General features: G+C 44.2%; 1 protein-coding gene across 2 annotated transcripts in view; it reads right to left on the reverse strand.

The window, feature by feature from the left end:
- LOC138981708 (ceramide glucosyltransferase-like) overlaps positions 1–12,695 on the reverse strand; it is a 72,808-nt gene extending 60,113 nt beyond the window's left edge. For both annotated transcript variants that reach the window (XM_070354742.1, XM_070354733.1), the window contains exon 1: positions 12,422–12,695. The gene's annotated coding sequence lies outside the window, so the exon portion shown is untranslated. The remainder of the gene's footprint in view (positions 1–12,421) is intronic.
- Between the last annotated feature and the right edge of the window lie 290 nt (positions 12,696–12,985).

A 12,985-nucleotide genomic window follows, 5' to 3' on the forward strand; every position in this document is an offset into this window, starting at 1 on the left:
CTCAATAGCATGTGCTCTTTGCGAAAAACAAAAATTGTGTTCAGGTTCAAGTCCAAGGTTGATGTCATCATCAGCACGAGCATGACAGTTGTCATCAGCATCAATTTCATTTTCAGCTGTTGCTGTGTGTATCATAGAAACATTTCCACATGAATGACTGGTGCGTGACTCAGGGAAATAAGCGTGTTCAAGTGAAATATGTTCCGAAATGTCCTCTATACTCAAGCCAGGAAAATAACTTTGTTCAAGTTCACAAACATCCTGTGTGTTCAATTCAGTGTAAGTACTATTTGCATGTAGGAAAGCTTCTTCCATGTTCCGCCCATTGTTAAACACAGACATACTTTCCTGTTCAACAAAAATGTCTGACAAAGAATTAGGCTGTTGTGGGTTCAATTCAATCCCAACATTGTCACTGTCAGTGGCACATTTCCCTTTCATGTTCAAAGGAGTCTTAGATGAAGTGGTACATTTGCGCTGATTTGTTTTTTCTTTTTGATCTCTGTCAGTGTCACTAATAGTACTAGCAGTACTGACTGGATTTGGAGTACAAAAATCTGTTGGCATACTGGAATGACCTGGTTTGAATGAACCAAGCTTGTTCTGTCATGAATCTCAAACAAAATCGCACAAACACTCACACACACTATCGCACATACACACACACACACACACACACACACACACACAGTACACACACACACACACACACACACACACATGCGCGCGACCAAGTGCGCGTTCAACAATATTAACAACGAGAGAGAGAGAGAGAGAGAGAGAGAGAGAGAGAGAGAGAGAGAGAGAGAGAGAGAGAGAGAGAAAGAGCCGGAGAGACGGACGTACATACATCCATGACACGCACGCACACACACACACACGCACGTACACACGCACAAACACTCACACACACCATCGCACACACACACACACACACACACACACGCGCGCCCGATCTAGGCCAATCACAAGCTCTCGTGTGACGCGTTCCTCCTTATATGGAAGACGGTTAGCGTGCTTTCGGATAGCACTGCAAACGCTCTACACGAATCAAAACTGGCCAGTTCATTCACAGAGAGAATGACAGCGGGAAAGGGCAGAGAATGCTGAATCCAACGCTATGTGTCATGTCGGAACGGGGTTGGGAGAATTTGGCGTAACTAACAGTCAAACAAATGCATTTTTGGCATTTCAACACACAATGAAAATAAATTCTTGACACAGTTGGTTTTGAAACACCTTTATTTTGCATAAAATAAGTGTTTTATGTGAAAAACATCGGTTGAACCTGAATTAGAAAGGATTATTTGGTATAAATATGTCAAAATCTCAAAACTGACCACTTGAACACACAACACGTTTTTTGACTTCAGACGTGTGTAGCCCCTGGCCTTAAAAGAATTCTTTGCATGGCCTCGGCGTATGGGCAGTAGCTCTAAACGTAAACTATGGCAACAACAACAACAATTCGGGGACGCCTAGAATCACACAATAATGTATCTGGAGTTTTTGCAGGCGATGTCTAAAAAAAAACACAAAAAAAGTAGAGGCTCCAAGACGGCTCCGTGTCCGACGCGGGTACTATGCACGCGGTGATGTCTCTATCGACGAAGTTTCGGTTTGATAGTAGTAAGGGCAGTAACTCAAGACGTAAATGTGGCAGTGTCCCATAGGCAATCGCAGAGTTATCCTGTCCACAGGCAACGCTTACTTGATCCCAATTACTAGGCGTCCTCGGGGACGCCTAGAATAACTTACAATGTCGCATACAATCAATTAAAATAAATGGAGCACAACAAGCAAAACTTATACACGTGCTCTTAAAAAGCAATATAATATCTGATTTGCCGATACTTTGAGATCGATAACAAACTCAGTGAACCATGAAAGCCATTGGAAAAGTCTACGCTAACGCTTTCAACAGCCCCCGACCTCATCGCCAGAGCCGTGGAGCGATGCTTATCAGAATGCCCCAGACCTCTCAATAAAAAGTCAATAATCATCAGCGAATGAACAGGAATGTTCCCAATTATGTGTTTTTTTTGTCGTCGGCTGTGCATGACAGCACGAATAACGCCTGGTTGATATGATCAAACATGATTAGTTGGGCAACAAACTGAACAATGCCAACGATTATAATTTGTTTGATTTGGCCGAGGGCGACGATGTCAAGTGTTATGCGATAAAACATTTAATGGAGTATGTGATTTGAAGGCTTACGGAGTTATTGTGTTTGTAGTATTGCATTTCGTGATTAGTGATGATGAAATGATGGGCTATAATTGTACGTGTCTGTTGTCAATTTGCTCTGTTGCTCAAGTGCAGACCAAGGCCCAGATGAGACTCCCTCGGGTATGCTTTCGAAGTTTGGTGCTGATGGACTTTTTTGTAGTGTGGTAGATAAAAGTGTGTGCGCCTGTACTGTGGTAGTGTGGAGTGGGTGCGTGTGTCATTACAGGTCTGTCCACCTTGTCTTGTCTATTTGTTTTTTGTCTCCAGTCTAAGAAACTATTTGGGACATGATGTTGTGATTCGCTAAAAAAAACTGACCACTTGACGCATGGGCACGCGGTGGTGAACGCCGAAAAACCACGGAGTGAACACAGGCACTTGATGCCAACATTTTGTTGTTTGTGTGTGTGTGTGTGTGTGTGTGTGTGTGTGTGTGTGTGTGTGTGTGTGTGTCAGTGTGTGTGTGTTTGCGCATGGGTGTGTGTGTGTGTGTGTGAGTGTGTGTGTGAGTGTGTGAGTGTGTGTGTGTGTTTGCGCATGGGTGCTTGTGTATGTGTGTGTGTGTGTGTGTGTGTGTGTTTGTATGTGTGTGTGCGTGTTTGCGCATGGGTTTGTATGTGTGTGTGCGTGTTTGCGCATGGGTTTGTGTGTGTGTGCGTGTGTGCGCGCGTGTGTGTGTGTGTGTGTGTGTGTGTGTACATGTGTGTGTGTACACGTACGTACAAGCGTTCGTGTAGGCATGTATGCGTGCGTGTCCTGATCCTGCGCCACCTGAACGGACTTACTCAAGATCCTGAATCACAAAACACAAGTCCCCATGCACAAAACATCGGCACTAAACAATTTCTACACCACTCCAGGGAACACGCATTGCACACCCGCATGTGTGGGGGATGGCATATCAAAAATGCATTACGCAAACAAAACAGCCCTTCACACCAAAACTGGTCTTCACCACGGCTCTCGAAAGATTGAAGAGCAGCGAGGTATGAGGCTCAACACAGCTTATGAGAGGGACTCGAACAGGATACTTCACGATCACGAACTCGCTATAAAACCTCAGTCGATCTCTTAAATCTCGTATCAGCACTGAGAATACCCCGGTCAGCTAGATAGTTAAGAGATAAGAGAAGAACAAGGTCAGTGAAAGTGAGGGCTAACGAATGACGTCTCACCACAGGCGAAGGTGGTCTCACAACGTGCGTGGTCGTTCTTGGCGGTCAAGAAAGCCGCCGCGATCATTGCGCAGACGACACTTCTAGACCGCCAATATTTGTTTGTGCGCATCACGTGCTCCACATAAATCGGCCGGAAACGAAGCAATTGGGAAACCTGGATACAGAAGGGCAATTCAGTGTCTGGGGGCCGTTGCTACCGTACAGAATTGACGATGTTTGAAAATTTAACTCTGTCGGGTTTGAATGGGTTGTGAATTCTCTTGCTTTTATTGAGGCCAACTTTCCTATGTGACATTATCGTCCAGTCGCTAGCGAGGGGTGTGTCTGAAACACGTGGACAAGGAACACATGTGGAAACTTCGCCTCACTAAAAGCAAGAATAGTTACTCTTTCACAACACATACACATCCGACAGAGTCATTTCTGAAGGTCAGTCGTCTATTCCCAGATTTGTCTCACTCGAAATTTTTCTAGCTGTGTTTCAGCCTCCAAGCCTGGAAACTGACCCCACAATTTTCCGAAACTTTCTCAACATGCAGGAACCCCGCGTGTGCGTGTCTATCGGCCTCAGGGATGAGGTCACTTCAGTGACTCACATCCGCATTTTTGGTCGTCACTCTTATAGATTACGCCTGAAGGTTGAACTTATGAGAGGCGCAGAGGGGACCGGGTGGGAGTGCGGGTGGGGGCTGCCGGTGTCACGATTTCATCTTTCGCCTGTGTACATATTTCCCCCTCGACAACTCAAGACTGAAATGTTGTTTCCTGGTAAAATTAAGAAGTGAAGTTATTTATGGACGAAAAGCATATCAGTTTCTTGCATGTGAAGAAAATTGGTGGTAAAATGTAATAGATTTCACCCCCAAAATCGAATTCTTCGAAAACGTGTACTGATCAGTGGTTACGTCCCTCGAGTAACAGGGCCGGACTAGGCGAAGAGGAGGGGGGGGGGGGGGTTGCCAGTGGTAGCCCAGGGGGATGTCCCCCCTGGCGGCAGGGGCGGATCAGTTCATTTTATGACTGGTTTTTTTCAAAAGTATATTGTGAAGATATGGGTGTGAAGGCGCGAAGCGCCGAGCCGACGGCGCGAAGCGCCTAGCTTGCTATGGGGGTCCGGGGGCATGCCCCCCCGGAAAATTTTGAAAAAAAGGATGCAAAATGGTGCAATCTGGTGCATTCTGAGGATGATCATTACCAGTTTCAGGCAGCAGATTTTGTCACTGATTAATACCCCAAAAATTGAAACTCAATGTAAAATAAAGAAATGCATACCTCATTCAATATTTTCATTTTTTGGCTGGGGGGGGTCCGGAAACCCTAGAACCCACCCCCCCCCTCGTTGTGGGGGTCAGGGGGCGAAGCCCCCTGAAGCTGACGGGTAGGTCATATTCTGAGATAGGAAAATGGTCGCTCCTTGCATGAGAAAATGGTCGCTCCTTGCATGAAACGGCATAAAATAAGCAATAATAAAAAATAAAAAAATGAGTAAGGTACATGTTTAGGCTAGGGGGGGCGGGTTGCGCAACCCCCATAACCCCCCCGGTAGTCCGGCCCTGAGTAAGAAGGAAAACATTTTAGGATGAATCAAATTTCTAAGTTAAATATAAAAAAAAATTGGTTGGACAAATTTGGCCCCATGAATGTAAGGTACACAAGGTCGCTCATCAGTACTAACGAAGAGTGTTTTTTTGTTCAGTGTAGAGTTTATACTAGATCAACGAGGCCGAGAAGCGAAATATCAACACGGCGAAAGATGAAAACGTCACACCGGTGTGAAAAAGACGGGAAGGATGACCTGACTAGGTCATTGGCGAGGTCCAGTGACATAATAATTTGAGTTGTGTTGCCTGTGTGGAAGTTGTGGGAGGAAAATGTCACATGATCCGAGTCCTACACGAGGTCAGTGATGACGCCAGACCAACGACCATACCACGAAACGTCGAAATAGAACTGGGGTGCCGGGGGGAGAAGATGATCTAATCCTAACCTCAGTCACGTATGAGGTCGGCCATTACACAAGTCAACTGAGATCATGTTGGATGACCACTGCATGGCACGTTATCTAAACTTAACCCTGAGACACTAACTGACCTCAAACTACTTATCTGACTATGAACGGCACAATCCGGGATCCCACACTGATCAGTGTCTTTCACAATCGCCCCAGTACCGTGCATACACTGATTTGTATAAGCCGCTGCTAACGAGGACAAAATGGAGAGGGGCTTGATGAGTGTAGGTTGAATTGATGGTTCCATGCCTACTGACCGAATGCCTACTGGCCGAATGCTTACTGACCGAATGCCTACTGGCCGAATGCTTACTGACCGAATGCCTACTGGTCGAATGCCTACTGACCGAATGCTTACTGACCGAAAAACTGCAGACAACATTTATAACAACTTTGTGTGTGCTGTGAGTGTGTGTGAGTGTGTGTGTGTCCTTGTTGACCATAAACTTGTGGCCAGTGTATCTAGAGCAGCCTCCTCCTCAGTCGTGTTCAGTAATGCGTATCATTGTAGATGGATCATCGAAACGATGCCGCCAGGAAATCACTGGTCAAAAGTCAGTGGTTTGCAATTGTCTATGCATGCGTTCGTGCACGTGCAGGTGTCTGTGTATCCGCGCACGTTCGAGTCACTGCCGCTAGTCTGGAGTTTGCAAAGAAAAAAGTAAGCAAGAATAATGTCGTACCGGCCACAGTGTTTGCCTACACCTGTGTTGTAAACATTTCAGGCGGTCATCACGACTATAGGTACTCAAACACTCAGTAAACAGTTAGGCTTCCAGTAGGCCAAGACCAGAACCAGGTAGCACCACCTAAGTATACACAGTAAAACAAAAGCGCCGATCGATCAACCGAACAATCCCATATTTCCAGCCACTCACTGTAGATAAACGGTCACGGAATGAAACACAAAACACAGACCATAGACAGCATGGGAGGGTCCGCAAAAAGGTTAAAGTCTGTTTGTACCCTCTTTCGGCTCCGCATGGGGAATAATGAAGGGAGTGGGTGCGTGTTTTATAATAATAATAATTACTGGACATTTTTAAGTGCCTAACCTATGGCTCTAGGCCCTTTACAAAAGAACATATATATATATCATAAATATATATATACAGAATAGAACAATTAAAAGTACTACCTACATAAAACAAATTAATCATACAGACACAAATCACCACATGTACACCGCGTGTTTTAGTGGGGTGGGGTGGATGAGGAAAGTGGGAAGGGGGGTAGGTCTCTCTCTCTCTCTCTCTTTCTCTCTCTCTCTCTCTCTCTCTCTCTCTCTCTCTCTCTCTCTCTCTCTCTCTCTCTCTCTCTCTCTCTCTCTCTCTCTCTCTCTCTCTCTCTCTCTCTCTCTCTCTCTCTCTCTCTCTCTCTCTCTCTCTCTCTCTCTCTCTCTCTCTCTCTCTCTCTCTCTCTCTCAATACCGTATTGCATGTGAACCGAAACTGAACAGGGTGGACCAGACTAATACAAAGTTGTGTGTGTGTGTGAGCGTAGGGTACGTGGACTATACATGTTCCTCTATCTTCGCTTGTCCCGATCTGTGTTTGTGTTGACAACGATATAACACTCAACAAAAGACAGTCCTGACCGATCCCAAGAAAGTATTACAAAGCCTCTGATCAATCAGAGGCGCCTATCTTCTTGTTGTTCTCTGTAAACGATACCGTACAATGTGTGAATGGTTGTCATGGGCGGGGTAAAAGCGATGTGTGTGTGTGTGTGTGTGTGTGTGTGTGTGTGTTACAGAGAGTGTGTGCGTGTGTGCGTGTGTGTTAGAGAGTGTGTGTGCGTGTGTGTAAGTGTGCGTGTGTGTTAGAGAGAGTGTGTGTGTGTCAGAGAGAGTGTGTGCGTGTGTGTATGTGCGTGTGTGTGTTTGCGCGCGTGCCGTGTGCGCGCGCGTACGTACTTGTGGGGGCAGAAAGCCGGTAAGGGGCCGGGTTGCGGTGATGGGGGCAAAGGGTGGTGGTGATAAGCAATCAGAAAGAAAGCTGGCTACAGGTAAATGCGAAAACAATACACACCGTTCTGTCCGTACCCGTGAGTTATCGATCCGTCTTGGTTGCAGTTTGCTTGCACGCTAGCAGAAAGAAACACTACCCGGCCTTGGAACTCACACAGGGTACGGACTGCACGGAAGGGAATGGACTGATAACTGAAAGCAAAGACTTGAAGGCCATGAGCCGTGAAGTACTCTGTATCGAACATACACAGACAGTCAGACTGACAGACAACTTGAATTCGATAGCGTGATTTATTAGTCAACTGATTAGGGATGGACATGTACCTTTGGTGTTCTGAAAAAAGATTCAAAACTCTCTCTCTCTCTCTCTCTCTCTCTCTCTCTCTCTCTCTCTCTCTCTGTGACACACACAGACACACTCATAGAGACTGACAAAACTTCACATGAGCACACACCAAAACTGACAGGCAGGAATACGATGACACAGAAAGACAGATGACACAGCAGATGGCAAGGTCAGGCTGAGTGAAGTAAGCAGAGCAATGTATCAAATGATAACATTCACAGTGAGGCAAACAGACAGACAGTACGTGCTGTATGTAACACATGACATTAGGTCAATAGGTATTGTGAAACCAGTCTTTCTTTCTTTATTTGGTGTTTAACGTCGTTTTCAACCACGAAGGTTATATCGCGACGGGGAAAGGGGGGAGATGGGATATAGACACTTGTCAATTGTTTCTTGTTCACAAAAGCACTAATCAAAAATTTGCTCCAGGGGCTTGCAACGTAGTACAATATATTACCTTACTGGGAGAATGCAAGTTTCCAGTACAAAGGATTAATAACATTTCTTACATACTGCTAAGTGCTTGACTAAAATCTTAACAAAAATTGACTATATTCTATACAAGAAACACTTAACAAGGGTAAAAGGAGAAACAGAATCCGTTTGTCGCCTCTTACGACATGCTGGGGAGCATCGGGTAAATTCTTCCCCCAAACCTGCCGTGGCGACCACATCTCAAATGACTCAATAGCCACCACCCGCCCATAAAGACCAACCCAAAGGATGCCCTACAGTATTTTGCTTTGATGCTATACAGAGAAACCCCCCTTTTAAGACCTCCACAGATCTGAGAAAATCAGGTCTTAAAAAGGAGGGAGTCTTAAAATGGAGGTCAATTTCCCAACGTGATAAACAGATAGTCTGAAAAACAAGGTCTTAAAAGGGGGGATGTCTTAAATCAGGGGGCAAGGGCGGATCTGGGGGGGGGTTACACGGGTTACGTAACCCCCCCCCCCCACCCCCCAAAAAAAGAGGTAATTTATTGGCTCAGGATGCACCAGATAGCTCTATTTTGCTTCTTTGGATAAAAACATTTTCCGGGGGGGCATGCCCCCGGACCCCCCTTGAAGCTTAGGTGCCTTCGGCGCCGTCAACTTGTATCTTCGCAGTCATTTTGTAACCCCCCCCTCCAAAGTGAATTGATCCGCCCTTGGGGGGTCTTAAAAGGGGGGTTCCACTGTACAATTCGCCTTTCCACACCAAGTACTCTTCGACTGTATTATCTTTTGCTGGACTGAAGTAGGCAAAAAAATCTTTACAAAATGACACCACCCACAGTAAGTTAGTGAGTAAGGCCTACTCGGTGAACTTAAATTTAAGTATCCCTGGACCCCTTTTCCTAGAGCAGAAACCTGTCGCAGAATATTGATCAGCCTTGCATATAAATGGCCTGATCCACAAAGCCAGTTATTTTTCTATGCTGGTCGTTGACAGGCTTCCTTCATTCTCCCTCTCTTTCTTGCCAGGTCCTTTGAGTAGATTTTGAGTAAATTTGAGTGTGTGGAGTGTGTGGAGTGAGTGAGTGTGTGTGTGTTTGTGTTTGTGTGTGTGTGTGTGTGTGTGTGTGCCCAAAACAGATGATAATGATGCATTATATATATACATGACAACAATGATGATGATAATGATGTCATGTCCATGAGGTGCCACTCAGACAGACCACATCCACAAAGTGTCATTAAATATATGTTTGGATGTCAGTGACCTCATTATAACTAGGATTATCCCTCTTACAGTTACAGTGAATTACTTTTGTGCATCAATACATTAATGCACTGCTAATGTAAACACTCTGTTCTAGATTGTGTCTGATTCCCCAACCAACGCTATTTGTAACTCCCAACCTCAGAACTTTCTTTGACCCTTAAAAAATAAAGCACACCTAAAAATGACAAAATTCAATTTTACAGACTTTACAAAAAACTGAGAAAAAAATAAAAGACCCTAATTTTTTTAGGGTCTTGTGTTAACCCGTGATTTGTAAAAATGTAAACACCCCGTGATTCCAGTCATCAGAAACAAACGTTTTTTGTTTTGTTTGGCCCTATTCTAGTTAGTGAAATTTCACACCTAGTTAAGGAAAAAACTAATCTGTGTAAACCAAGAAAATGTGCGAGGAGGAAGTAAGGGTGTGAAATTGCTGGGGCGGAAAGAGGTCAAGAGAGGGAAGGATGAAGTTGAATTAAAGTAGTTATACAGGCACCAATTACCATCACATGTCTTGAATCCTGAGCAGCACTACCACACATCGTAGTTTTCAAGCAGAAGGTAATCACTGGAAGAAATAGAATACTCCTGTGGGTGTGATCATGCCTAATGAAAAAACTGTCATGTCGCAGGTGTTTAAAAAAAAACAAGTCGCGTAAGGCGAAAATACAACATTTAGTCAAGTAGCTGTCGAACTCACAGAATGAAACTGAACGCAATGCAACGCAGCAAGACCGTATACTCGTAGTCCACCGCTCACAGCATAGGCAGTGAAATTGACAAGAAGAGCGGGGTAGTAGTTGCGCTGAGAAGGATAGCACGCTTTTCTGTACCTCTCTTCGTTTTAACTTTCTGAGCGTGTTTTTAATCCAAAAATATCATATCTATATGTTTTTGGAATCAGGAACCGACAAGGAATAAGATGAAAGTGTTTTTAAATTGATTTGGAAAATTTAATTTTGATAATAATTTTTATATATTTAATTTTCAGAGCTTGTTTTTAATCCAAATATAACATATTTATATGTTTTTGGAATCAGCAAATGATGGAGAATAAGATAAACGTAAATTTGGATCGTTTTATAACAATTTTTTTTTTTACAATTTTCAGATTTTTAATGACCAAAGTCATTAATTAATTTTTAAGCCACCACGCTGAAATGCAATACCGAAGTCCGGGCTTCGTCGAACATTACCCGACCAAAATTTCAACCAGTTTGGTTGAAAAATGAGGGCGTGACAGTGCCGCCTCAACTTTCACGAAAAGCCGGATATGACTCATCAAAGACATTTATCAAAAAAATGAAAAAAACGTCTGAGGATATCATACCCAGGAACTCTCATGTCAAATTTCATAAAGATCGGTCCAGTAGTTTAGTCTGAATCGCTCTACACACACACACACACACACACACACGCACATACACCACGACCCTCGTCTTGATTCCCCCCTCTACGTTAAAACATTTAGTCAAAACTTGACTAAATGTAAAAAGCAGACAAGAAACTGAGGGAGGATGGTGACCGCAGGAATAGAACAACAGTAGAACCTGTCAATAACTACCACGTACGGAATGGACCGATTAAATTGCTTCGGCGGTCGTTAAACTTAAAGACAGCTGGTCGTTATATATATGGAAAGGTTAAACTATAAATATATAGAAAAAAATGGCCAGGGATCTTTTTCATTGGTCGTAATGAGCAGGTGGTCATTATCACGAGGTATAGGTGCAAGGATGGGGGGCCCGGGTAGCTCAGGTGGTAGAGCACTGGACTTGTGATCGAAAGGTCGCTGGTTCGAATCCAGGCCGGGACGGACACAGGTCAACCTTAGGCCAAAAAAAAAAATTGTCTGTTTCTGGTAACATGGCTAAAATAAATAGGGTCGGTAGGTAGGGATTTTTTTTATTTTTATTTTTTTTTTTTACCCCAAATGTAGACCAATAAAACTAACTTTAAAAATCGCGCAAAGAGACTGGATTCACTATACATAGAGACAAGACACTCAACACATTTACAAATCGTCAGCGGACTTTCGTTTTCACACGTTTTTGTTGTTCATTTTCTCACCCTGTCCTTTACCACCAAAAAAAGAAAAAAAAAAAATTGAGTTTGGAAAAAAAAAGTTTAGGGTCGGCGCCGCAATTTAGGGTCGGTCGGGTGACCAGAAACAGACAATTTTTTTTTTGTGGCCTTATGTACAGACCCAGAGACGGTATCCATCTCCCACCCCCGTGTCACCACAGTGGCACGTAAAAGACCTCAGTCATTCTGCCATAAGTGCAGATGGCTGATACCACCTATAAACACGCATACACTTGTATATATATCTCATCTAAAGTCGGGTTAAAACCCGGGAACATGCCCCTAATAGCTTTGCAGTGAGGGCGTAAAACTTGAATTTCTCTCAGGTGCAAGGACAGGCTTGACAGCAGATATCTGACCCAAAGGCAGAACAGTTCTGGTAGTGGAAATTTTAAGTTTCTGCCTCAGATCGCTCAGCTTTAAAACTTCAAACAACCTGACGAACATGTGGTCATGTGCAACAAAAACTGCCACGCACACGGTTAAACATAAAAAGCCAAGACATAAACGGGGAGGAGGGTGAAGGCAGGAAGATAACCTGCATCTTTGAGTCAGTTTGATCCAGCGGCACTGCAACCCGACTATAGATCGAATGACACTGAAGAGTAAAGTAACCTATAATTTCAAACGAAAATACTCACTTTCAGACAATCCTGCGAGCATGCCCAACAAAATACCACACACTCAAAAAGCAAAGACGAATGCGTGATAAACTGGAGAAGGAAGAGGTTGGGGAGATGGCACAGCAGTTGACGACAGATAAACCAGATTAAACCTACAATTTTAAACATTAACAACATGCTCTCATACAATCGATCTACACGCCTGTCCAATGAAAAACTGCCACACAAATTCAAAAAGAAAAGGTTGAAATCGATTACTAGACTTACCTTGTAATCGTGAGACCACCGGTGACCAAAATAACGACGGTGAACTTGGTACACGACGCCGAACCAACCCGATGACTCGAAGACACGCACACACACCCCGTCCTCTGCTAATTGCTATGCTTTCACACTGGGGCAAAATCAGCTTCCACCATCATAGTCGTATCCTTTCTTCCTTCACAAAAATTGGATGTATGTGGATTTTATTCCTGTTTTATCTCCAGACGCTGAGAAACTCGTAGAAATGTGAACAAGTGCTGTTTGTTGAGTGGCAACAACTCCGCGAATGTTTCTGCGGGAGGCTACTCCAAATACTTTGGGGGGGGTTCTTGGAGTAAGGAGTACGCTCCCTCTGTTTTGACGACGCCTGACAACTCGGAACTGCTTGTAGTACCTTCGCCTGTGGTAGTACCTCCAAGGTCTCCCCCCTTCGCGGACAACACACAGACACTCACACACACACACACACAAAGGGGGGGGGGGGGGGGATATTCTTACAAGTGCTCTGTCTCTCTTTCTGTTTGTATAAGTCTCTATCTCTGCCTCTTTCCCTCTCTGTCTCTGTCT

The sequence above is a fragment of the Littorina saxatilis genome, linkage group LG1 (assembly GCF_037325665.1).
Source record: "Littorina saxatilis isolate snail1 linkage group LG1, US_GU_Lsax_2.0, whole genome shotgun sequence".
NCBI lineage: Eukaryota > Metazoa > Mollusca > Gastropoda > Littorinimorpha > Littorinidae > Littorina > Littorina saxatilis.